Source organism: Myotis nattereri (assembly GCF_964212035.1).
Source record: "Myotis nattereri genome assembly, chromosome: 10".
NCBI lineage: Eukaryota > Metazoa > Chordata > Mammalia > Chiroptera > Vespertilionidae > Myotis > Myotis nattereri.
This window is the reverse complement of record NC_138085.1, coordinates 20,659,914-20,685,173: the sequence shown is the minus strand read 5'-3', so window position 1 is coordinate 20,685,173 and position 25,260 is coordinate 20,659,914. Positions and strand designations below refer to the sequence as shown.

The following is a 25,260-nucleotide window of genomic DNA, read 5'->3' as shown; positions in this document are numbered from 1 at the left end:
AAATTAATAGGAAGAGTGTCACCAGGGGGTACAGGGGTAACACTGAAGTATTCAGAGCACAGAGGAAGGGGAGGGGCCTTTGAGGTGGCATGTGCAGGACAAGTGGCATCAGGACAGGCCACCCAGGATGGAGAAGGGGAGGGCCAGCCTTCTCTGCAGAAAGAATGGCCTGAGCAAGGCCAGGCTGAGGCATGAGCAAGGAGCAGCAGCCCCCACCCGAGGTGTGGGCCCTGTAGGTTCTCGGCAGCCGCCAGGCAAGGCACTGGTGTGGGGGTGCCTATCGCTCCACAGCACTTCCTCAAGCCTGCGGTCCAGCCTCATCTTCCACAGAAACCGTGAATAACCAACATACCCCACTCCCTCAGCTCCTATTCCGTCAGCACAGCATGTACCCGCTGACACGGGCGTGCTTCTGCCCTTTGCTTCCTTATGCATTTGTGTCTGATCTCAACAAGGAGTAAGGACAGGATCCACACCTTGAATGGCAGGGCCCTGCCTACAAAGCGGCTGCTCAGTAATGACTTACCCAAAGCCTTTCCAACAAGAAAGACCAAGGATGCCGCTCATCTCTGACTTCCTGGGAAGGAGGGGAAATGCCAACTGCAGCCTGGACGTCGAGGAGCAAGCAAGGGGGACTGAATCCTTACACTTGGGTTGGAACTTGCTTTGGGCCAAGGAGTCATCCTCTTAGTCTGAACTTTCTTAGTTGTATAAATAGGAGGGTAAGAGTGTCCCCTTGTTAGGTTTCTGGGCAGATTAAATGAGGCGGTGAGTAGAAGGGCTCTGTCAATCTAGCAGTCACTCTGTTGCCCACTAGGCAAAGTCTCTCCCCAACGTACCATGAGACTCTCTTCCAGTCCGACCAAGAGGCTTAAAAACCAAAGTATTAGTGTGGATTTCAGATGTGGAAACATGAATAACTAATTGTATGGGGCATGTTTTTTGTTTGTTTGTTAGTTTTGTGTCATTAAATTTATTTTAATCCTCACCTGAGGATATTTTTCCATAGATTTTTAGAGAGAGTGGAAGAGAGAAAGACAGAGAGAAACATTGTTGTGAGAGATACACATTGATTGGTTGCCTCCTGCACAAGCCCCAACGAGGGCCCAGGCCAGGGAGGAGCCTGCAACCAAGGTACTTGCCCTTGACCAGAATCGAACCCAGGACCGTTCAGTCTTCATGCCGATACTCTATCCACTGAGCCAAACCAGCTAGGACTGTATGGGGCATGTTTTTACCCCAACATTATAAGAAAACTAGTGGCCCGGTGCACAAAATTCATGCACATTAAAAGGGAATTAATTAGAGGAAATATTTTAATATTGCTATTTGCCCTTTCTCTATAATAGAAGTGTCAGAGATTAAAGAAAATTAGTAAAATGTATATGAAAATCTTCCTCCTGTCAGAGTCTGGGGCACACTGCGGGACCCAGAGTCAAGTCCCCGCCCACCCGTGTGCGCCTTGAAATCGTGCGAGACCCAGACCGGCCAGCCCCACCCCCACTGGGCGAGATCCAGACCCGGCCGGACCCACCCCCATCAAGCCCCACCGGGTAGGGGACGCAGCCTCAGGGCCCCCAGGGCAGGGGGCATGGCCTGAGGTCCCGCGGCCCAGCACCACGCAGCCTCAGGTCCCTGCTGATCACTCGTTATGGCTCATTATGGGAACCCCGCCTCCACTGTAGGCGCAGCCATCTTGCGTTACAGGAACCCTGCCTCTGCTGTGGGCGCAGCCATCTTGTGATGCATGATGGCATGAGGGTCAATTTGCATATTACCTCTTTATTGTATAGGATAATATCAACATATTCCAAGAACTATCCCTCACTATTGCTCATTCTGCCCCTAGTTTGGGGCAGGTTCTCACCCAGCCTGTTCTCCCCTGAGCTACTGGTGGTCTCGGGATCCTCAGGAGGCTCATGCTCGCCTGCAGCTGATTGCCAAAGAACTGTTTTCATCTTATTATTTCAAAGCAAATAATCACATTTCAAAAGTCAACACGATCTCTCAGATCACATGGGGATTTCAGGTGGAGATCTGTTTGGGGACTATGATAAGAGAGAAAACACTGAATGGCGCATGTCTCTAAGGCTGACAGGCCCGGCCATGCTCACCAAGGTGGTCCCTTGCCTAGCAGCCCTCCCGAGAGGCTGTAAGTGTTCCTGCCCCACCTTGGGGGGCTGTTAGCTTAACAGGCCACATTACCATCTGAAATGCAGGCTATCAGGTCTGAAAATCAGCTTTTAAAACCCCCTGCACTAATTTCCACACTACAGCTGAATAGCTCCTGAGAAGCCATTGAGTTCTATCAGGTAAATAACACACATTTTAAAAGCTCCCAAACTTGTATTTTACAAATAGAACAGGACAGCCTGGAAGAAACTGTTCAGCCTTTTTGAGTAAATGAGTTGTATGAAGCCACTGATTGCCCTTTGGGATGGTTTAGTGGGTTTGGGCAAGCCCAGTAATGATGGGAACCTGATGCTTGGGTATAAGGAGCAGCAGGAGGGTCTGGAGGAGGGGGGACGGGGAGGGGGGGGGGAGGAGGTTTCACCTTGTGATCAGAGCCCACAGCTGCTTCAGGAACAGCTGGGTGACTCAGTGTGGCCTTAAGAGGGTTTGAACTCTTTAAAAAAAGATAGTGTGAATGACTGCACAACAGTGTGAATGTTCTTAATGCCACTTGAAAATGGTTAAAATGGTGCATTTTATGATATATACAGGGCTTCCCAAAAAAATGTATACACATTTTGAATAATTATTTTTTCCAATGGGTTAAATATGAAAAGAAACATCCGTTGAGCTATCAGCTGTTATTGTGTATACATTTTTTGGGACACCCTGTCTATATGAAACCACAATCAAAAGTTTAAAAAAACACTGCCCTAACTGGTTTGGCTCAGTGGATGGAGCGTCAGCCTGCGGACTCAAGGGTCCCGGGTTCGATTCCGGTCAAGGGCATGTACCTTGGTTGCGGGCACATCCCCAGAAGGGGGTGTGCAGGAAGCCGCTGATCGATGTTTCTAACTCTCTATCCCTCTCCCTTCCTCTCTGTAAAAAATCAATAAAATATTTTTTTTTAAAAAAAAGTTTAAAAAAACACAATGTACGTCTCTGCACATCCTAATATTCTAGACACCCCCTCCTCAGTGGTCCCCTTTCTCATGTCTAGACTGGGAAGCGGTGTTCTCACGGATTTGAGGTGCTGGAGTTCTGGCCTGGAGATTCCTTCCTCCCTTCTGTGCTGGCGGGGAGCCCTCTTGCAGGTGACCCTGATCTCCTGTGGTGGGGAGCCCACCCTCCCTGCCCGCTCCTGTAGCCAGCGTCTGTGAGCTAATCGTCCACACTGCCCGAGTTAACGGGCTGCGGGAAAGGGCGGAGGGAACCAGCTGCGGGAAAAGCCCAGAGAGCGGCTTCACAAAAACTATCTCTGAGGCCTGGCAAATGCTTCATGGTGGACAGAGCAAGTGCTACCACCTCAGCTTAGCAGGCGAGAAAAGGACGCAGAACAGCCAGCCAGTGCTCGCTGAGAGGAGGCTGGACAGGCACACGATGGAGCCTGTCCTCCAAGGGTAGGCGGGGGGAGGAGAGGCCAGGTGAGTCAGAGGGGAGGAGGCGAAGGGGAGAGATGGCTCCAGCAGGAGGAACAGGATGTGGGCAGGCATGGAAGAACTGACACGTCTGAGCAAAATGTGGCCTCACTTTGAAACGTTGGGGAGGAGCTAGCATTGCCCCAGCCAGCGTGAAGGGAACAGGGAACCTCGTGAAATGTCCGTCCTGGGAGGCACCGCCGGCCTGGCTCTCCTCGGGCCTCTACAGCAGCTCTGTGCCCCATAGGCCTTTAAAACGTGAGCCCTTCCCACACATTGCTCCTTGGGGCCCGTCATCAGTTCCCGGCCTTGGTCTAGTGAAGCGGAGCTCCAGGTCGCGGGGGCCACACAGACTCCCTGGGTGTCGGAAGGTCAGTAGCAGTAGGGGCTCATGCCCCTTCCAGCCCTGCTCTGTCACAGACGCCTTCTGCGGCACCGGGCACAGACGTGTCAGTTCTCCATGCCTGCCCACATCCTGTTCCTCCTGCTGGAGCCATCTCTCCCCTTCTCCTCCTCCCCTCTGACACACCTGGCCTCTCCTCCCCCCGCCTTCCCCTGGAGGACAGGCTTCATCGTGTGCCTGTCCAGCCTCCTCTCAGCGAGCACTGGCTGGCTGTTCTGCGTCCTTTTCTCGCCTGCTAAGTTGAGGTGGTAGCACTTGCTCTGTCCACTGTGAAGCGTTTGCCAGGCCTCAGAGATAGTTTTTGTGAAGCCGCTCTCCCACCGAGGCCCTCAGTACTTCCATCTGCAAGGCTTAGCCAGGAGCTGCCTCCTAAACGCTCCTGCATCTCAGCCGATGGAGACCATGTTCTCTGAAAGGTCAGCTCATCCACCAGGCGAGCCCCAGGCGGGCCAGGCCTCTCCCTTTCCTTGGAGGTGTGGCCCCTTCGCTGTATCTCAGCTTGTGAACCGCCCTGTGGACTCCCCCGCCCTGTAATCCTCCCGCCACTCATCTCCATCAGCTGATCAAGTTCCTGAGGGAAGTGAGAGGTGCCGTAAATGTCATCTCTTTATTTCTGTGATGGGTCTCCCGTGACGATCTTAGGCTTCTTTCTGTTTCCCAACCGCGTTGCTATGACTTTCCTTGGTATTTAGCATTTCAGTGCCATAACCTTCCCCTTTTCCAGCTTCCCACAGCGCATCCCGTCACACCTCCCGTGTTGTTTCTATCTCCGAGCTTTCTGGTGAAGGTCATCTGTTGGACATTTTAATGCTAAAACCCTGGCAGGGACAGCGCTCCTAAATGAACTCTGGATCTCCCATGATGGTCGCATTTCTGAGGGGTTGGGTCCCTTGCCCTCCCCGCATGAGCAGTCCCCAAAGAGGAGTCTAGAGTGAAATATGCCGCGTGCAGTTAACCTCATCTATCTCTCCACCCTCCCTACCTTCCACACAATAGGAAGGAGCAAACAATAGGGTCTGAAGGAGAAGAACTGCTTAGGATTTTCTAGCTTTTATGTAACAAGGAACGGGAGCTGGGAAATGGACTCCAGGCTTGCAGATCCCACTCTCCTATTCGCTGCAGCACAATTGCCAGGCCAGCTCTGCCGAATGGAACACCTTTCAATGTTCTGTTGCCCAGATGCACCGGACGCTACTGAGGTGGGTGGAGCGCGGCTACTGTGGATGCGCTAAGACCCTTAGGTGTTGGCTTTCTCTCCACCTTCCCTGGGAGCAGTTCAGACTTTTCTTTGCATAGAAATTCTAACCTCTTCATACGGCCACGTTACGGCTCTGAATTAGCTGGTGGGCGTTGCAGTCCTGGGGACAGAAACAACTTTCCTTTCACTGGGTAAGTGGTTGGTAGGCTCACTGTTCATCCCTCTCAAATGACTGAAAGGCTTTAAAAGGCAATCTTTTAACCCTGAGTTTTGTAACTTTGAAGTAGACTCAGATGACAGTTTATCTCCCCGTTCCTTGTATCTCCTGACTGTTCTTCCATCATAATGTCTCCTGTATGACATTGCTCTTAAAATGTAGCTTTGGCAACGTGAAAGATGACTTCCCGGGCTCCCAAACTTCCCGATCTGTGACCAGTTATAATTAATCCTCTCACTTGTCATTCCAACCGGGATCCTGTGAAATAACCCAGGAGACAGTGCAAAATGGCGAGCAGGAAATCACCTGCATGTTATTTAGTAGAGGGGCTGTTGCCAGGGTCAACAGGGTCATTCACCTCCCAGGGTGTTTCCCCTGTGTGTGGCACCTACAGCGTTTACATTGGATGGAGAAGAAAGATCACTAAGCCTAAGGTTGCCAGGTTTAGCAAATAAAACTACAGGAACAACAAATAAGTCTCCATATAACTATGTCCCTAATTTTACATGTTATTCATTGTTTATGTGAAATTGAGATTTCACTGGATAACCTGTACTTTATGTGGCAGCCCTACCCAAGCCATATTTTGATTGAAAAACCATTAGGAAAAAATGCCCAGGCAGGTGTAGCTCAGTGGTTGAGGGGCAACCCATCCACCAGGAGGTCATGGTTTGATTCCTGGTCAGGGTACATGCCTAGGTTGTGGTCTCGATCCCCAGTAGGGGGCAGGCAGGAGGCAATCCATTGATGAGTCTCATCATTGTTTCTATCCTTCTCTTCCTTCCTCTCTCTGAAATCAATAAAAACATATTTTTTAAGAAAAAAAATATTCTATAAGAGTATTTGATCGTTGTTGGAAAGTCCATAAGAAAATGTCGGAATCTTGGAGGGCCATCTGTATAGACACTGTGGGTGCGGCTTAAATCAAATTCTGTCTCACTCTTGAGGAGGCTTCCTTGAAAACGAGGTTTCCCTTTTCAGTGGAACAAGCATCTCTTTCCAGTAGAAAATCCTGCCTCATGGTTCCTCTTGCACTAGAGTGTATCATACTGGCTGTCAGTGTGGGGCCTATTGGGAAATCCAGGTGGGGGAGGTACCATTTGCAGGCTGGGACATCTGGAGGAGGTACCATTCGCAGGCTGGGGGCATCTGGGGGAGGTACCATTCCCAGGCTGGGGGCATCTGGGGGAGGTACCATTCCCAGGCTGGGGGCATCTGGGGGAGGTACCATTCCCAGGCTCGGGGCATCTGCCTGGACTGGCTCCCTGCCCCTCCCACCGTGCGTACCCTCATGGAAAGCATCAGGCTCCCACTTTCTGTGCAGCATGACCTGCTGCCCCAACCCTGCTGACCTTCGGGTGCCATTTCTAATTTCTATTTCGCTGAGTTATTGGTGCCAAGTGCTGTCTGTTTTGATAAAGTGCAAGCTTTTTCTTGCTGCCACTGAAGAGAACTCCTGACCTCCTTCCCATGTCTGTGATGAGGCCGGGGGCAGGGGCTGTTCTCCGTTGCCCTCTAAGAACAGCAGGCGGCTGAACTGGAGCGCGGCCCCCTAGCCGCTGGCCACCGGCTTCGAGGCCCTCGTTAGCAAGACTGCGTGTGGGTGACACTTTCTTTCAAGCTCTGTTCCTCAGGCATCAGGACTCCCTTGGTTAGCACATCACATTAATTATTCAGTGCCTCACTTTTTTCCAACAGTAATTAATGAGATAAGTTACACAGTGGCAACAGTGTAAATATTATAATAGAAAAGCAATTACTAAAGTGGCAATTTTAATTCAAAATTATTTTAATTACATGGGACTCCCACTTATTTGAAATCTTGTCTCCGCAGAGCCTCCTTTGAGCTTCCCCCAGGTTACCTGGAGATGGTCGGGGAACTTTGCCTCCACCTTTACATCGCAGTCACTCAGGGTGTGTACGCAGAGAGGTCGCTGGCACCCCCCCCCCCAAAGGCGAGGCTCTCAGGAGCTGGGAGCCTGTGGTGGTCGTTCTGATTAGAGAAGGATGTGGTCGGAGAACCCTGCAGCTCCGGCAGGACCCACGGCCTGGGCCAGCGGCCTGGGCTGTCTCAGGAGCCCGCGCAGACTGTCTGTGCTCGGTTTAACGCTCTGCAGGCGCCCTGGTAATGTGTGTTTAAGAATGAATGTCGTGGTGGTTTCCCTCTCCAGGTTCAGCTCATTCTCAGCTTGTGTCTGGGAGTGTCGCTTTCCCTCACGAGCTGGGGTCTCCCCGCGCGTTGCCCTGGGCGCCCAGCTTCTGCAGAGCGAGCTGGGGGAGACCCCACCACCGGCCTGGGCTGCCTCTACCCGCAGGGCCCGCACCAGAGCGGAGCTGGGCAATGCTCCCCCACTCAGAATAGTTGCCCCGTCTTAAATCACGTGCATTTGCTTGGAGAACTTCCTCTTCGCATGGCGCACAGAATCAGTCAGTCCCACTCTGTCTGTCCGCTCTTTACATCATCACCCCCGGCTCCGAAGGATCGCAGTTCCACCGCCTGGTCTGAGGCTGTTCTGACTTTACCCTCAGCGCCCGCCCCCCGGATCTCTGGCCCTTGGCCGCCTGCTTCTGCCATGATTCCCCCACTGGGCCTGGGCCTGCCCCTCCTCTGTTCCCCCAGCTAAACCCTGACACTGAGAAAACTCGGGCCCTGGGTATTCCCGGTCTCTCAGCTCTTAGAACTAAGACTCGTGCCCCAGCACTTACCACTTGCCAGGCACTGTCTCCTTGGAACAGTTCTAGGCCCTCCGACGTCCAGGACAGGAATGAACCCTGCTTCCTGTGCCACCACCGTGCCAGGCAGGGAGTGAGTGCGAAGCCACAGGGCAGGCGGGCAGCCTTCTCCATGCCTAAGGCAGAAAAGCCCCCACCGACCTCAGCCAGAAATGGACAGTGCTCTGGAAGCGACTGGCTGCAGGCAGGTCACGCCTGTGGCTTGGCCTGGAAGTCACTTTGCCCACAGCCAGAGAAGAAACCTCCAGCTCCAATGAATTTGGCATCAGCTCCACTGTAACATGGGACACCTTCCTTTTGGGGGATGGCAAGCGCAGAGAGAATGCCACAAAGGCCTCAGCCTGCTGCAGAGTCCAAGGCAGTGGGGTGCTGCCTGCCCTCCCCCACCACCCCCAAGGCTGCACCCCACCCTCTGCTGCATGTGCATCTTTGCACCTCCCCACCTCATTGCCAAGTCGCACCTCAGGTACTTTGTGTCTCAGCTGGAGAAGGTGAAGAAACCTTCAGGGAAATTGTCTACTGTGGGCAGGTGTTAAAAAAAAACACACAACCCTTCGGGCGAAGAACTTCGGCATCTGAGACCCACAAGGTGCACCGTCACCCCCAGGGCTACTGAGGCATGGGTGTAATCCCGGTCATGAAGCAGGAAATCATGGCGAGCAAGTGCCACCACCAAAGCCAAGCAGTTCCAGACTCCAAGGTCAAGTTCCTGCTGCCCCCCGCCCCCCGGGGCCTTGTCACCCGCACACACCAGGCTGCACCGCCAAGAGGCCCAACACCTTCTCCGAGCTGCTGGGCCCCCTGCCTGCTGGCCTGCCCACGTCAGCTCCTCGGGAAAACCAGGTGCTCAGGAGAAAACACACACAGGACAGCATGTTAGTCAATGAACTACCATCCATGCCTCCGGCTCCAACATTCTCCAGGTTCTTCTTGACCTACCCACCACTCACCATGCTGAATGGGGGCGAGGAATAGGATTAACATAGAGATTCACATAGCTTCGAGTTAGAAATTCTGATATTAGGCATTTCTAGGGAAAAGTAACTAAAAGTAGGTCACTCCTCAGAGAGCACAGGTTAGCATTAGGAGCCCAAGACTAGGCCCCGGCCTCTCCCCTCCACGAGCCAGGTTTTTCTTTTTCATTAACTATAGATTCAGCAAAGAATGGTAGAAGGGAGAGGGACCTTAGGCGTCATCCACTTGAAGCCCAGCTCTTGATAGGTGAGAGGTAGAGACCCACAGGGACAGTGTTTGCACTGCTCTCTCCTTGACTCTTAGCTGGTGACCCATCAAGCCAGCCTTGCTGGTCCTGTAGCCGGTAGCCGGCTGGCTGGGCTCCTTGCATTTGCCCAGGATCTCATGATGGAGCAAGCTTTCCGCAAGAGGAAGACACCAGTGGCAGCTGATGGAGGAGCAACCTTTCCGCAAGAGGAAGACACCAGTGGCAGCTGATGGAGGAGCAACCTTTCCACAAGAGGAAGACACCAGTGCTTGCCTGTCCGACAGCCACCCCCTCTCCGTACAAAGAGAGGCTGTTCCATGCACCCCACCCTCAGCGGCAGGTTCTTCAGGGAGGTGGGTAGGTGTCCAGTCCTAAGGGGTGAGCGGTGAATTCCCAAGCCCATCTCAGTGGCCTCCGGAGCCTTGCTGTGGGACTGGGTTAGTCATGGAGAGGTGATGGAATCCAAGCCGGGGAGGCACCAGGCGTGGTCTCTGTAACAAGGGAAGCCCTAGAGGACTATCCCTTCCTCTGGACATCGTCACCTGTGGGATGAGCGTGGCAGCCCTCTTGGGGCTGTGAGAAGAGTGAGCCTGGAGCCGAGCCCGGGTGGCAGTGAGAAAGGAGGTCGGGGAGGGATGAGGCCACCAGAGCCGCTGATGGTCAGCCAGTCCTGGAAAGGCCCTCCTCGGGGCTCCTGATCAGGAGGAGCACACGTCCTCGCTGTGGTTTTGCTTATTTCAGTTGTAGTGCCTGCTCTGTTGGAGCAGTCCATCAGCTGTGCTCTATTACAGGGCCTTTGAGGGAGCCGTGAGAACAGCCCTTCCCGCAAACACCTCGAGAAGTTTTTACACATCTGCCCTGAGAGTTCCTGTCCCGGGAACAAACCAACCAATTACAGCAGCCAACAAGTCACAGCTGGAGCCGATGCCGCCACAAGTCTGCCCCTCAGATGCCGTAATTTGGTTTCCACAAAAACCCCTTGAGCTCATCATCCTAAAGTCTTGTATTCCTTGGTGAGATGCAGATTGAGCACCATAGGCAGCTGGCATTCAGAGGCTTTACTTTATTTGCTTTAAACATGGGAGAGAAATGGAACTGGTCTATCCAGACAGAGATGGGCTAGGAGGAGAGTTTCAGGAGCCAACATGGTGGTGGCCGACGGCAATCCATGCTGCCTCTCTCTGGGCCCCTCACCTCCCCTGGGAGGGTCCTTGGACCTGCTCAGTGTCATGGCTGTCTGGGGCCCTGCACTAAAGCTGGGTGTATGGAAATGAAAGGGTTTCTGTGAAGTAGTGTTGGGAAGCTCACGTGCAGTGTGGTCTAAAGCCTACATACCATTCTGCCTCATGGCAGAATGATCTAAAAGTGCCTGACTGAGGCCAGAAAGGCTGGTCATGGGCCCGACTTGCTGTGGAAGTTCGACTCCTCAGAGGGCACAGGTTAGCATTCGAAGCACGAGACTTGGCTCCAGCCTCTCGTCTCCACTCACCAGCTGTGCAACCTTGAGCTTTTTTGTTTTGCCTTCTCTAAAGTGGACATAATGATAGCTGGCTTTCCTATTTCATAGATTTCTTGCGAGGCTCAGAGAAGGGATTTCAAAAGAAAATGCTTTCAAAAACGTAAAGAATATATAAATTCAAGCATATATACTATTAAAAGTAGTCAAGTAAGGACAAGTGACACAAGGCAAAATAGATTAGGGCCACATCAAAATTAAAAACAGTTTTGCTGCAGAGGATGCCATCAAGAAAGTGAAAAGACAATGCACGGACAGGGAGAGAACATTTGAAAATTATATATCTGGTAAGGGACTTCTATCCAAAATTTATAAAGAACTACTACAATTCAATAATAAAAAAAAATTTTAAAGGGCAAAGGATGTGACTAGACATTCTCCAAAGAAGGTATACAAATGGCCAATGAGCACATGAAGAGAGATGTTCGACTTTGTTAGGCATCAGAGAGATGCCCGTCAGACCTGCGATGAGCTCCCACTTCACACCCGTTTCTGTGGATGAAGAGAAAGAGAGACAATGACAAGTGTTGACAAGCATGTGGAGAAACTGCGCCTCGTACACACCTGGTGGGAATGCCAAATGGTGCAGCTGCTTTGGAAAAACTGGCAGTTCCTCCAGTGATTAAACATAGCGCTACGGCAGGACCCTCAAGTCCACTCCCAGGTATATACTCAAGAGAAGTGAAAATGTATGTCCACACAAGAATTTTTACACAAATGCTCATAGCTTTATTCATAATCACGGAAAGTGGAAACAATGCAGTGTTCATTAACTGATGAATGGATAAGCAAAAGGCGTTTTATCTATACAGTGGAATATCGCTCAGCCACTAGATTGTGCTGGTATATGGTACAACGTGGACACTACTTGAAAACGTTATGCCAAATGACAGAAGCCACACACAAAAGGCACCTACTATATGTTTTCATTTATATAACACTAGAGGCCTGATGCACGAAATTTGTGCACAGAGTGGGTGGGGGGCTGGTCCCTCAGCCCGGCCTGCACTCTCTCCAATCTGGGACCCATTGGGGGATGTCCGACTGCCAGTTTAGGCCCGATCCCTCAAGCAGTCGGACATCCCTCTCACAATCCAGGACTGCTCGCTCATAACCTCTCACCTGCCTGCCTGCCTGATTTCCTCTAACCGCTTCTGCTTGCCACCCTGATCACCCCCTAACCACTCCCCTTTCCTCTAACCGCTTCCCCAACTGCCCTCCCCTGCCAGCCTGGTCGCCCCCAACTGCCCTCCCCTGCCAGCCATCTTGTGGTGACATGAGGGTAGCCATCTTGTGGTGACATCGCATGAGGGCATTGCTCCACCAAGGCTTTTATTATATACTAGTGACCTGTCGTGCAAAATCATGTGAGACCCAGGACTTCTCCCCCCCACCCCCGCGCCATGGGACTGCCACAAGTCCTGGAGTCCTATCCCGCATGGTCAGCACATCGCAGGTTGGCCCCAAGTCCTGGAGTGCCACCCCGATGCCCCGCCTCCGGGCCATGTGCAGTGGCCGCTGGGCCCCACCCCTGCAGGGCCACAGAAACCCCGGAAGAAGTTGCGTGAAGTGGCCACCAGGACCCCGTGGGGCCGCAGGAACCCTGGCAGAAGCCACGCGGAGTGGTCGCTGGCCCTGCCCCTGCTGTGTGCACTGCCATCTTGTGACGGCATTATGGTGTAAGGGTCAATTTGCATATTGCCTCTTTATTGTATAGGATTAAATGTCTGTATAGGCAAATTTATAGCAATAGAAAGATTAATGGTTACTTAGGACTGGAGCAAGTGGAACATGGGTAGGAGAGATGATGAATGACTACTAACAGGTGTAGGGTTTCTTTAAAGAGGGACCAAAATATTTTAAAATTAGATTGTATGATGGTTGCACAGCCCTGTGAGTGTACTCACACACATTGAATTACACTCTTCAGACAGGTGGAATGTGTGCTGTGTAAGTTACACCACAGGGAAGCTGATACTTTTTTAAAGCAGTGAGGAGCTCCCATAAAGTATTATTGCCACATGGATTACAGCATTCCCATGAGAGCCGGAGGGGGGGGGGGCGGGGGGGGGGGGTACACTGTGTGAGGCCTCCTTGAACTGGAAATATAGGTAAGTAAATTAAGAACCAGATACGCAAGGACACAGTGTCAAGATCTCTAATTGGCTGTTCCTTTAAGATACTCAAAAGGTACAAGAGATGCTCTTTATAGCCGAACCTCTTTCTCCCAGGACTGTCACACTGAACCATGGAACTCAGCAGGGGGCAGTAGGTCTCACATGTCCCCACATGATTTCATCTCTAGAAGCTGTCCCTGGGCACCCTGCCCCTGAGGATGGTGAGAAAGGAGCTCAGGCCAGCATTAAATTACGATAGGCCAGAATCTCAGCCTCCTGTGGTAGACCAGGTGGCTGAAAATCAATGGAGTTGGGAAGCTCCCTGCTCAACTCCAGAGGCACAGAGTTGGGGCAAAACATGCTGAGGCAGTTAGAAGAGCTGCATCTGTCTTATGAGCAGGTCAAACAAAACACTGCTGAGGTCGTTCATCTGAGTGGCCGGCCAACTCTCAGCAGCTGGAGCGTGAACACTCACACCGGCAGCACCGTCCCCACAGCCAGCTCAGCCTCACAGAGGCCAGTGGCCTTGCGTCTCACCCCCCATGTCCCCACACTCCCACCAGGTGCCCTTCGCCTCACCCAGGGGTCAGCTTTCCGCCCAGGGAAGTGGTTGTGCTGGTGGGTCCTGCAGCTTCTGTCAGCTGGGCCCAGGCCCTCCAGAGCTGCCACATTGAAGCTCCCATCCCAATTGTCAAGAGAAGGATGTTGAATTCCCCGCTTTAAGGTTCTCTGGCCAAGCAGGACTTTTCAACTGTGTCACTGGTGGCACCACCCACGTGACTGTAAGAGAAGCATGTTTGTGTCACCAGAAGCAGCTGCTTCTTGGCAAACGGTGCCCAGGCACAGCATGGAAAGGCGCCTGCTGTGGGCTCACCTGGCTGTGTGGTGCAGAGGTGGCCTGGCCAGGCCGAGGCAGAGCTTTCAGAGAGCATTCCACATGGGCTCAAGCCCAGCGGCCTTCAGGGCGCTCACACAGCATGACTCCCGCTTAAGCCCTGTCCGTCACACTAACCAGATGTGCAGATGTCCTCTGCTTCCGGAGATGTTTACATTCCCCCGCCAAGAACACTGCCATCTGCAGAAGGGACCAGAGGACTCCACCCCATTCAGAGCCTTCAGTCCAGAGATGTTCTCTGATGGGCCCTTGTTTAGAAATGCATAAAGAAAACATTATTTTAGAAACAGACAAAAACTATCAGCAGGCCCAGAAGTATTTGGGAGCCAATGTATATTTGTATGTTACTGTTTTTCCCCCTTTATTTATGAAATGCTTTTCTCCCTGGTTGAGTCACATGTGGTTCTTCATTCAACTACAGTAACACTTTGCTCCAAATGGGACCCAGAGCCTAAGCCATAGCTTTTCTTGTCTTAGTCCATTCAGAAGAGAACATTCTTCACTCCGTCCTAAAAAGGAAACCTGATAAATCCAAAGAATTAATATTCCTTATCAGGTGTCATTAGTCAGGTGTGAATGCTGTAAACTCGGCAATCTTGAGCTCAAGAGTGTTGTGGTGCTGTTCCAGCAGGCGCCCCAAGGCATGGCACCAGTCCAAGCCAGGGGGGCAGAGCATCAGACAGCTGGTTAAGAATTCTTGGCTGTTGTCATCTATGACACGTGATTTCATAAAGGATGGAAACCCAGGAAATGACAAGAGCACCATGAGGTGACATCTGTGCTCTCTGGTGTCTGAAATTGGTGGTCAAGCCTTGTGTCTGAAAGCTTTTCATGGAATTAGAATTTGGGCATTAGTTCCTCATTCCCTGTAAAACTATAGAAATGGCCCAATTGGCTCCTCAGGAGGCTCTCTGGATTCTTCTGTTTGTAACAGAAAGAATTCCATATGCTCCAATGGCATCAACAGTAAGACATAGTTTATGTCTAAGTTTATAGACCTTCCATGTTACTGAATTTCTCTCCTGCTAACTGTGGCAGGTTCTGCTGCCTGTTACCATTCCCTAAGGCCACGGGGAGGTTTGGGAGACCTTTGGAGTATGCACGGTGCTGTGTGTGTTACTTATGGCCTTGACCCATTCCCCAGGCCATGTCCTATTCCCAGCTCCTCCTCGTTCACAGTAACAGAGCTGTACGGCCTGCCCCTTCCTTCTCACCTTTACCCGGTTGTCTTACCTGAGCCCTCAGAGTTCCCCTTCAGGCTGCAGCCACCATCCCACGGGATGTCTACCACCTGCTAGGCTGCATCCCCCATGTTTCTTTTTTGGACCTAAATACTTACCTTTCTTAAATGTCCTCTTGTATAGAACAGCAGTCTTCTAAATAACTATTTGATCAAAGGAGAAGTTAAAACTATTACAACAATCTATTTAGAAAGTCAAGAAAATAAAAACACAGCATAATGAGGATGATCACCTGCAATTATAGGTGTACTCAACGGCAAAACGATGGTCCAGATGCTTCCATTATTAAAGAATAAAAATCGCTGAAATAAACCTTCAACTCAAGAAGTTAGTAAAAGTACTATAAAATAAACATGGAAAATGCAGAAGACAGCACAGCCAGAAAATGCAGGAATTATAATATATATTAAGAGCTGTTTCTTTGAGAATAAAGTAGAAAAACTTTTGACAGATATAATAAAGAAAAAGGGAAGAGAAAGCAAAGTTTAGAGCAAGTGATATACTAGATACATTTTGTATTTATCGAGAATATTATATAAATTTTGTGAAATAAATAAATTTGAAAATATAAATAGATTTGTTTGGAACATATGTAAATTGACAAAAGAAAGAATAGATATTAACTGCGGAATAAATTGTAAAAGATACCAAAGTATTGCCATTCTAAAAGGCTCTAGGGCTAGATGGTTTTACTGATTGTAAGTTCTGAATTTTCAAGGAACAGATAATTCTCACTGTATTTAAACTTTTCTAGAACATTGTGAACAGGTAAAACATTCTCCAATTTATTTTTAAAGCTAAAACCACCATGATCTAAAACCTGCCAAAAATTGCCCCCAAAGTACAAAATAAGGAAACATAAATATATGTCAAGTTCACCAGTAAATACAGATCCTCCCAAAATCCTAAATAAACACCAGCAAGCTCATTTCAGTTCTACATTGGCGGAGTCAACTTTCACAATCAAATATACTTGGAAGAGATAGTGTAGGTTCTATTGGAGAAAAAGTGAAAAAATTGGAAAATATAGGCAAGTTAAAAACTATTTAATCCTCATAATTCTACCATCCAAAAATAGCCACAGTTAACCTTTAAGTATATATCCTTCTAGTGGTTTCTTCCTCTGTGTACATATTTTGTAGTTATGATTATGCTGCTTTGTAGCCAACAACTATCGGGGGGATACCACACACATATATCCTGTCAATTCCTTCTCCGCTTGCGTTCTCTAAATTGTGTTTGACAGTCAAAGGTCCTCAACTTAGGTGGCAAAGGCGGCCCACCGAACAGGTGCCCCATGCACCTGCACAGATCCCCATGTGCCCCTCGCGGGTATCACACCTCAGTCCTTTCATGCTTGGGCCTCACATAACTAGTCAAGAAGATTTAGACAATCTGTGTGCTTAATAATCCCATGTAAGAGCCAGATTACAGACACAAAGGACCCTTTGATTCTTAAATAAAATCCAGTACGCAAAACCCTATCCTCCCCACGGAAAAAGCAGAATCAACACCTAGGTGTTCCTGGTCTGCATACTGAAAAGCCTATTTCCTCAGCAGTGCACTGTGAGGACTTTCATGATAGGAAGTATCCTGCAACTATGTTTATAGTGACTACACACTACTGAAAAGTATTCCCTCGTAAAGGTATGTCATTAACTTCTTTAACGAATCCCCTATCGTTGGGCATTTGGGATTGTTTACAAATCCTTTCCTATTGCAACTAATATGAGCATATATCCTTGCAAATAAGTGTTTTAAACATCCCTAATTATTTTCATACTAGAGGCTCAGTGCACAAATTCATGCACGGGTGGGGTCCCTCGGCTGGCTGGCAATCGAGGCCTATCAGGGGGGCTGGCCAGCCAGAGGGAGGGACCCTGGGAGGTTGGCCGGCTGCCCCCCCCAAACGGGGCCTATGGGGTGGGCAGGGAAGAGGGGCCACGGGAGGTTGGCTGTAGGAGCACACTGACCACTAGGGGGCAGCTCCTGCATTGAGCATCTCTTCCCTGGTGGTCAATGCCCATCATAGCGACTGGTCGACCAGTCGTTCCGGTCATTCAGTCATAACAGTCACTTAGGCTTTTATATATAGAGATGGTAAAGTAGAATCTCAGCTTAGTCCCTTATTTGTCTCTCATTGTCCTCACCCATAAAGTAACAGAATAATACTTACCCTGTGAGAGGGCAACAAAGGCATAAGGTAATAAAATGATCCTGAGGGGGTGGGGGCTGGAGGGAGGTATTGTCCATTGTCCTGAGTCACTATTTTGTGTTGGAATATGACTGTTCCCTTCCCTATGGGTACTGGGTGCTCTATTCTGACTTATTTATAGAGCTTTTCTTGGATTTTTCTAGATTCATGAAAAATGTGCAGTTTTTGCATTGTCAACAAGTAGTGCTTTAACTTTCTTTGTAGCTCTCACAGCCGATTTCATCTACATTTTACGATTCTGTAGTGTGTGTGATGGTCACACTTTTTCCCTTGGAGAAGCCCAGAGCAGCTGACTGTTGCAGTGTCTGTGTGTGGCCGAGTGTCTGTCAGCTCCCTCCTCCCAAGCACACGCAGCACACACACGTGCTGTCGCCCTGATGGACCTGGCACAAGTGGATTCTTAACAAATGTCACCCCGATACCACCCCTGACCCCCATGCCATTTCCTCTGAACGTAACTTTTACAGTACTCACCTTTTCACCCTTAACATTTTTATAGGCTCGTTTCATGAGCCATTTTTCTCACAAGGCTACCTATGTGCATTGTTAGCGGCATGTTCTTTCTGGCTTTGAACACATACTTATAAAATCTGAGCTTCATCTCCACAAGGAGTGGTTCTCACGTAAGTGAGTGAATGCCTACATTGACTCTACGCTAAAATGGGTAAGCGCTGTAGCAGAGACCTGCAAGGCTGTTTCATTGATCAGCCTTTGAGACAACTAACCAGACCTGGAGGTTGGAAGTCTTGAGAGAAAAGGTTCCTCCCACTGATAAATGTCAAGATACTGGTGTGCTTTTCCCTGTCCCTCCTGCTAAGCATAGGAAGATTCCTAGACATCACATTTAAAACAAACATAAGACAAAGGTTAAGAGCAGGCAGATCAGCGCGGACCTCGGGGTCCTCAGGAAAGACACGGCGGCGAGCTCCCCGGGTGTCCTTTTGTCTCAGATGGCTCAGAGGGAATGCTGGAGAAGCCAGCAACTTGGAAATGCCAGTAGGCACAGCTTTTTCTAAATACCCGGGAAGCCAGTTCCGTCTAGTCCAAGCACCAGGAAATGGGTATCCTAGCAAGAAGGAAACATTTAGACAGCAATTGCTCTATTCCAGCCAAGCACCCAGGAAAGGAGAAGAAGTGACCCCCCTCTCCTCCTCCTCAGCAAAGGCCAAGTGGGAAGCCTGACTTCCTTCCACTGAAATTTTAAATTTCAATGAATGAGCTCAGCAGCAGGGTGTAGAGAACCGGGGAGAGGTTCTGTGAACCCGAGGTGGAACAAGAGAAATCGCCAACATGAACAATAGAGAAGAACTAAAGAGAAAAAGAGAAGAAAAGGACAGAGCCTCTTACATAGACCTATCTGTCTGTAGCAAAAGATCTGCGTGTGTCATCAGAGAACCAGAATGGGAGGAGAAAAAGTGTGAGGCTGAAAATTTATTCAAAAAGCAGTTAAAGTAACAATGTAAGTTTCCAAGTTTTGCAGAAGATATAGAAACCTACACGTCTGTTTGGGAACGCTGAGCAAACCCCTATCAGCACAAACCCCATGCCAAGATATATCTGAAACTAAAATACAAGCTTCTGAAAATAAAAGACAAAAGAAACGTATCTTGAAAGCAGGAATAAACACCACCTTACCTGTAGCAGTAAACAATGAAAACAATTCTAATAGCACTGCTTCAGAAACCATACAAGCCAGAAGGAAGTAGCTAAGTAATTTTTCAAGTGTTGAAAGAAAATAATTTTCGATGTAAAATCCTATCTCCATTGAAAATTTCCTTCAGGAATGAAGGACAAATGAAGACATTCTGAGATTAAAAAAACAAAAACAAAAACAAAAACCCTAAAAGCAGGAGACCTACCCAAAAAGAATGGTGAAAGAAAATTCTTGAAACAGAAAGGACATGTTAAAAGAAGGAACCTTGATAAAACAAAATGATAGCAAGAAGGAAAGAAGAAAAACAGAAAGAGTAAAAATAGGGTAAATATAATAAATGTCCCTTCCCTTCTTGTGTTTTCTAATTGTGTTTGATAGTCAAAAGATAATTTGAAAAATGGTTTGATGTGGTTCTCTATGTAGGCCTAAATTCACCAATTAAAAGAGAGGATAAATAAATATAACTCAATTTAAATATAACAATACAAGTAGGTTGAAAGTAAAAGGATGGAAAATATATACCATTAAAACATTAATCAAAAGAAAGGCAAAAATGGCTATATTACTATCAGGTAAAGTAGACTTCAGAGCACAGAAAAGTACCAGGGATATAGTGGGACATTACATACGGGTAAGAGTCAAGTCAGCAAAAAGATATAGTATTCTTAAATGTGTAACTACCAAATAATAGAGCCCAAAACTAATAAAACAGTTTCTCAGTTTCTTTAAAACCTACACATACAATTATCATGCAACCCAGCAATTACACTCCTTGGCATTTGTCCCAGAGAAATGAACAGATAACATTCCCACAAAAACCTATACACAGATAGCAGACTCATTTGTAATAGCCAAAAACTGGAAACAGCCAAAATGTTCCTGATTGAATGGTTAAACATCCATACCATGGAATCAATAAAACATAGCAAACTATTGATATACTCAATACCTGGAAGGGATTTCAGCATTATGCTGACAAAAAAAAAAAAAAAAAAAAAAGCCCATCTCAAAAGGATATATATATATATATATATATATATATATATATATATATATATGATATTTAAATTAAATCTCAATAAATCTCATTTAAAAATAATGCACACTATCTGATACCTTTTATTTAACATCCTTAAAATGAAAAAAAAATTTAGAAATGGAAAACAGATGCGTCGTTGCCAGGGGTGGGGGGTGGGTGGGGCTGAGAGGTGGGTGTGACTCTTGAGGCGTCGCATGAGGAGCTCCTGTATGATGGGACAGTTCTATGTTTTAATTGTGGGGGTAGCTACGTGAGTCTACATGTGATGAAATGTCATAGAACTATACGCACACTGGTCCATTGTCAGTTTTCTGGTGCTGACATTGTTCTGCAATTCTGAGAGAGGAGGCCATGAGAGACACTGAGCGAGGGGTACATGAGACATCCCTACTATTTTTGCAACTTCTGGTGAATCAGTCACTATTTCAAAATCTTAAAAACTTCGCAGTAAGTGGACTGAGAGAGCCATTGTATCTGTTTAGCCTCTTGTTGGCCCTGCTCACCTAAATCCTGAGAGAGTAAAACTCCTAGCCGTGGTGTTTTCTGTTCATTCTTTTCCGTGGAGCCGTCTGAGGCCGTCAGAATGTGTGATCACAGGACATGGGCGGGCCAGGGTCTCCGACGGGCGCTCACAGGCCTCCACGGACCACAGATGCGTCTCATTGCTGACATACAATGGAACTTTCCATTGTCAGAACTTTTCAAATTGGGTGCTAGCATTTTAAAATCGGGAGATTTGAAATAAACCTTGGGATTTGGGGCTTCCTCTGGAACACCAAAGGATTTGGGAACACCGGGCTCCCATTTCCACCTGGCAGAGCGAGGCCCTTCTGGGGAGCTGTCTGGGCTCCAGGCCGACACCTTGCCCACAAGGGAGCCACGGGTCTGCTGTCAGTTAGCATCACAGGTTACACATATGTTTTCCTTACGTTTGTACACTTAGTCACTTATGCTACTCGCCTTGCCTCTGTAGGTTTTCTGTTTGTAACCAATAATATAGATGGTAGCTTTCTAAAGATACCAGTTTTATGAAATCCTACGCAGCCCCAGAGCAACAGAGAAAATACATATCTACCAACATCTCCTGGGCTACTTCGTAGTATAACAAAATACATTGTATCGGGAATCAGTTTTACACACTGTGTCAGGAGTCGTTATTTTATTAAGTCAATCAACATTAGTTGAGAATCTATTTGTGTCAGACCCTCTGCCAGCGTTGGGGATACAAGGATAATAGCAGAGAAATGCGCGGTGTGCTGGGGGGCTCGGGCGAGGAACAGCCGCCATGCCTGGGGATTGGGAAACCTGTGCAGAACAGGGGGCCCTGCAGCTCGGCCCTGAGAGGGCCGGCAGGGCAAGCGGAGGGGAGAAAGGGCTTCCGGCGAGACGGCGCGGCAAAGGCACGCAGCCAGAAACCGACACACACTGTCAGAGTGATAGAAGTGATCGCGGCTGGGGTTTCGGATGGACCCGTGGTTGAGGCCAGACCACGAAGAGCTTCAAAAGCCATGTGTTAGCAGAGCTGTTCCTGGCGATAATGCAGAACAAACAAAAATACATCAGTCCACGGTCCTGTCCGTGTTCTCTTTGGGAAGATAACTCCAGCAGTCCGAACCCCCTTGCGCCAGCTTTTACCATTTTCACGTCTCATCATTGGTTATAGTTTTAGATCAAATAATAGCAATACTAGTAAAGGTGCTTTCTATACAGGATCCTGTTGCCAGGGGACTGATTACAGTTTGGAAATCATGCATTTGTTGAGTTCACACTGAGTGCTGAGTGAAAAGGGGCACCGCCCTTCTGTGTCGTATCATTCAGCCAGGGCCCTGGGCGCCCACAGTGCCGGCCGGCAGGGAGCCTGCCCCCGGCGCTTGTTGGTTGAAAACGTGTGGATGCCTGTGGGTACTTATCCAGGCCCCACACTACCCTTGGCAGGCAGGACACCCTGGACTGCGAGAACGGGATTTGTCGCTTGGGTTCCAGATCTTTTCTGTTACTGTCTGTGTTCAGACTTGGCCCAGGCCGGCTTCTGCAGCGATGTGTCACTGCAGCCAAAGGAAGGGGCACAGCAAGCCGGTCATTAGAATAAAGCCAGGACTCTCCAGGGGGCATTGGGTCCTGACCACGAACAAAACCAGCAAGACGTTCCACGAAATTAAATACAAAAATTAAATAACCACCCGAGAGAGACCTGGGCTAAATCATAGCATATGAAATTTAGAGTACATTTAAAGAAATAGTCAGTGAAAGGAAAAAGTGTTAAAATTGGGAGAGCACAGAGGTGCTGAAATCCCCTTAAATATTCTTCTATTGGAAAAGAGAAATTGTAACCTTTTTGAAAGGTTAAATGCTTTTTAAAAAAACACACAAAAAACTCATTAAACCAATGATGGATTTTTTTCCTATTGATTTTTTTACTCCGTGATCACATGTGAATGCCCATTGTGTCCCAGGTACGGTGCCAAGCTGGGCAACAGAGATTTATCCCATGACCTCATCAATGTTTTCATGTCTGCAGACTCAACCGCACCATGTTCCTGGTATGGCAGGGGGCCCAAGAGCACTCATGTCATCATGTCAACTATTCTATGCTATTGTTTCAGGAAAAAGTTAAATTTTTAAATTAATTTTTTAGTATCTCCGGTACAAAAGCATGAGACCTATTGTCACACTAAAACGTTAACTATATGCAGCCCCGTCTTCTTTTGGGAAGTCTTTCCAATACGTCTTCTCCCATCTTCTTCATTCCGTGTCTCCAAAGAGCCCTTTTATCAGCCCTCGTCTGCAGTGGGGACCGCATCCCGGCTCCTGGTCTTCACTGCCACCTCCCTCCGCAGCGGCGCCGTGTGCTGAGGCGGGAGCGGGGCCGCTGCGGTCAGCCCGGCCAGCTGTCCCCAGGTGGATGCGGGCAGTTCCTTGGTCCCAGATCCGGGCACAGAGCTCTCCAGGCTCCCACCCTTAACCTTTCTTCCTGGCGACACACTCTCTGCTCGGACCCTGAACCACAAATACATCCTATCCTGACCCGCGGCCGCGTGAGCCTCAGGCCACGGAGCAAAGCATGAAGAGAAACCTAAAATTCTTGGCTCTCCCCACTGTTTTAAAAACAGACAATCGTTATGTCAGTAAGGCTGTCCTTGTCAGGGAATTCCCAGTCCGAGGAAGGAAAACATGAACGCGTAAGGCTGACCGCCGTCCTGAGGGACCAGAGGCTCTGTCTCCTTGGGCTGCGGTCTCATCCTGCAGGGCAGCCTCGCAGAGGGGGCGGCATGGGCACGCTCAGTGGACAGTTCCCAGAAATTAAGGAGTCGCCATGTGGTGCAAGCCCCCGGGACTCCACACACCAGCCCGCATCCCATGCTCTTTGTTGTTGGAACTGGAGCAGGTAGGACGTACTCGTCCGGGATCCAAGCCTTTGGCCATCACATAAAACCACCCAACGTGCTCCTCACTCCTCTCGGTTTCCCAGCCTGCAGAAAAGGGCATCGAAAGTGGGGCGGGGCACTATCTCTTCCCTCCGCCGTGTGTGGCTTCACTTGGAGCTTTTGGATGTGGTTTGGCTTTATTAGTGGGGGGTGTTGGTTTGTGTTTTGGAGTTTCCCCACCCCGGTGTTTTGGGGGCCCCCTGACTAACGATTAACGTGGATCTCAGGTGTTCGTGTTGGGTCAGAGACTGATAATCTCCTTTGTAATGACTTTATTGATAGGAGCCATCTCAGCTCCGCCAGCAGGAAAGATGGGTTTTCGTTCATAGGGAAGAAAGCCATTTTACAGCCTTTGATCACTCACCTCCCTTCTAAAGAGCCAGGGCTTCTCGCTCAGCACCAGACGCGAGCGAGAGGCTGCACAAGAAATCCCTGCCGCCTGGTGTTGAAGGATTTGTCAGCCGTGGGTGTGGGCCGTGACACGTGGGAGAAAGGAACACCTCTAGGCAAGGTTGTGTGCCAGCGCGCTCTTTCCCTGGCCTGCAGCTCACAAATTGCTTTTATTTTCAGGTCTATCCTGCAAGATGGTGTTTGTCTTGTCATGCTTCTGGAAGCGGGTTCCAATGAGTAATAACCCCTTCACCCCACCCCCACGCCCCACACTAAGGATTTATGCGATTCCGTCCCTGGCAGAGCATTTGTCAGAGGCGCAGGGGCCGGTGAAGATGGTCCCTCACCTTGTCCAGGCTGAACTACACTGAGACCCTGGCAGCCCTTGCCAAGCCCTGGCGCCCGGCCTGCGCTCACCGTCCGTGGTCACAGTGGGAAGGGGCAAGCAAGTCTTGGTTGCCGTCACATGAGAACGTGGTCACTGCCCTTCTGGGTTTAGCTTTCGACCTCAAAAGAACAGATTTAGATGTGTTTTAATTAATACAGACTTTGAAAATGTTGAATATTCTGGGAGTACCAAAAACTTTATCCTTGCCTCAAACACTTTTTGGGTGGCTGTGTGTTACTTGAATTTTTGTGGTGAATTCATTACCATTAGAAAACGTCCATTTTTCCTATTCTGTCTGAATATATAATTTGCATGCATAACTTGCTGGGGAATTTCAGCATGAAATGTGAACATGAAGTATGCTTTGAAATGTTATTGCTCTAAGGCAGCCGCTCTCCTGGGGTCTGGAATATATAAAACCATGTAAGTGATGGATCTCCAGTCCTTCAGTGAAGGGCTCAGAGGAAAATGACTGTTTACTCAGCAAGCCAGGTCCTGGGAAGACGACAGCGCTCGAGTCTGAGGGCGGGAAGAGGTGGGGCGCAGGGTTATGTAACCGCCAGGCCGCGGTCTACAGAACCTTCCAGAAGGCCAGGGAAGGACAGAGCAGAACACTTCCCTTCCTCACAGCCCACGTCCTAAAATAAAGCAGACAGACATTTTCAATTTCACAAAATATTCCAAGCATTTTGGATTTCCTTGCCTCTTTGTAGATGGTTGTGTTTGGGGGTGCCCTGGAAAAGGTGTTCTCAGGAGCAGCGGCAGCACAGGAAGCCGTGTTGAGCCACATCGCCTTCCCCTCCGAGTGGCCATACAAATAACATGCCCGACGACCCCAGGGCACCAGCCCTCACTCCCAATTTTATCGATGTGTATGTAACCACTGAACGGGCAGGATGTGACCTTGACGATTGCTCTTCGAGCGCCAAGTGATGGCGGACAAATGTGCCGCCTGTGCCTTCTCGCTCCTTTGGTGGAGCGACAGCTGCGCGGTGGTGCTGCGTGTTGGCTCACTTG

The 25,260-nt window shown here is 49.1% G+C and overlaps 1 protein-coding gene across 2 annotated transcripts in view; it reads left to right on the top strand.

Moving 5' to 3' along the window:
* The window catches only part of AFF3 (ALF transcription elongation factor 3), a gene marked incomplete at its 5' end in the record, with an annotated part of 493,443 nt that overhangs the window by 410,075 nt on the left and 58,108 nt on the right, over window positions 1-25,260 (top strand). The gene's annotated exons all lie outside the window — the stretch shown is intronic.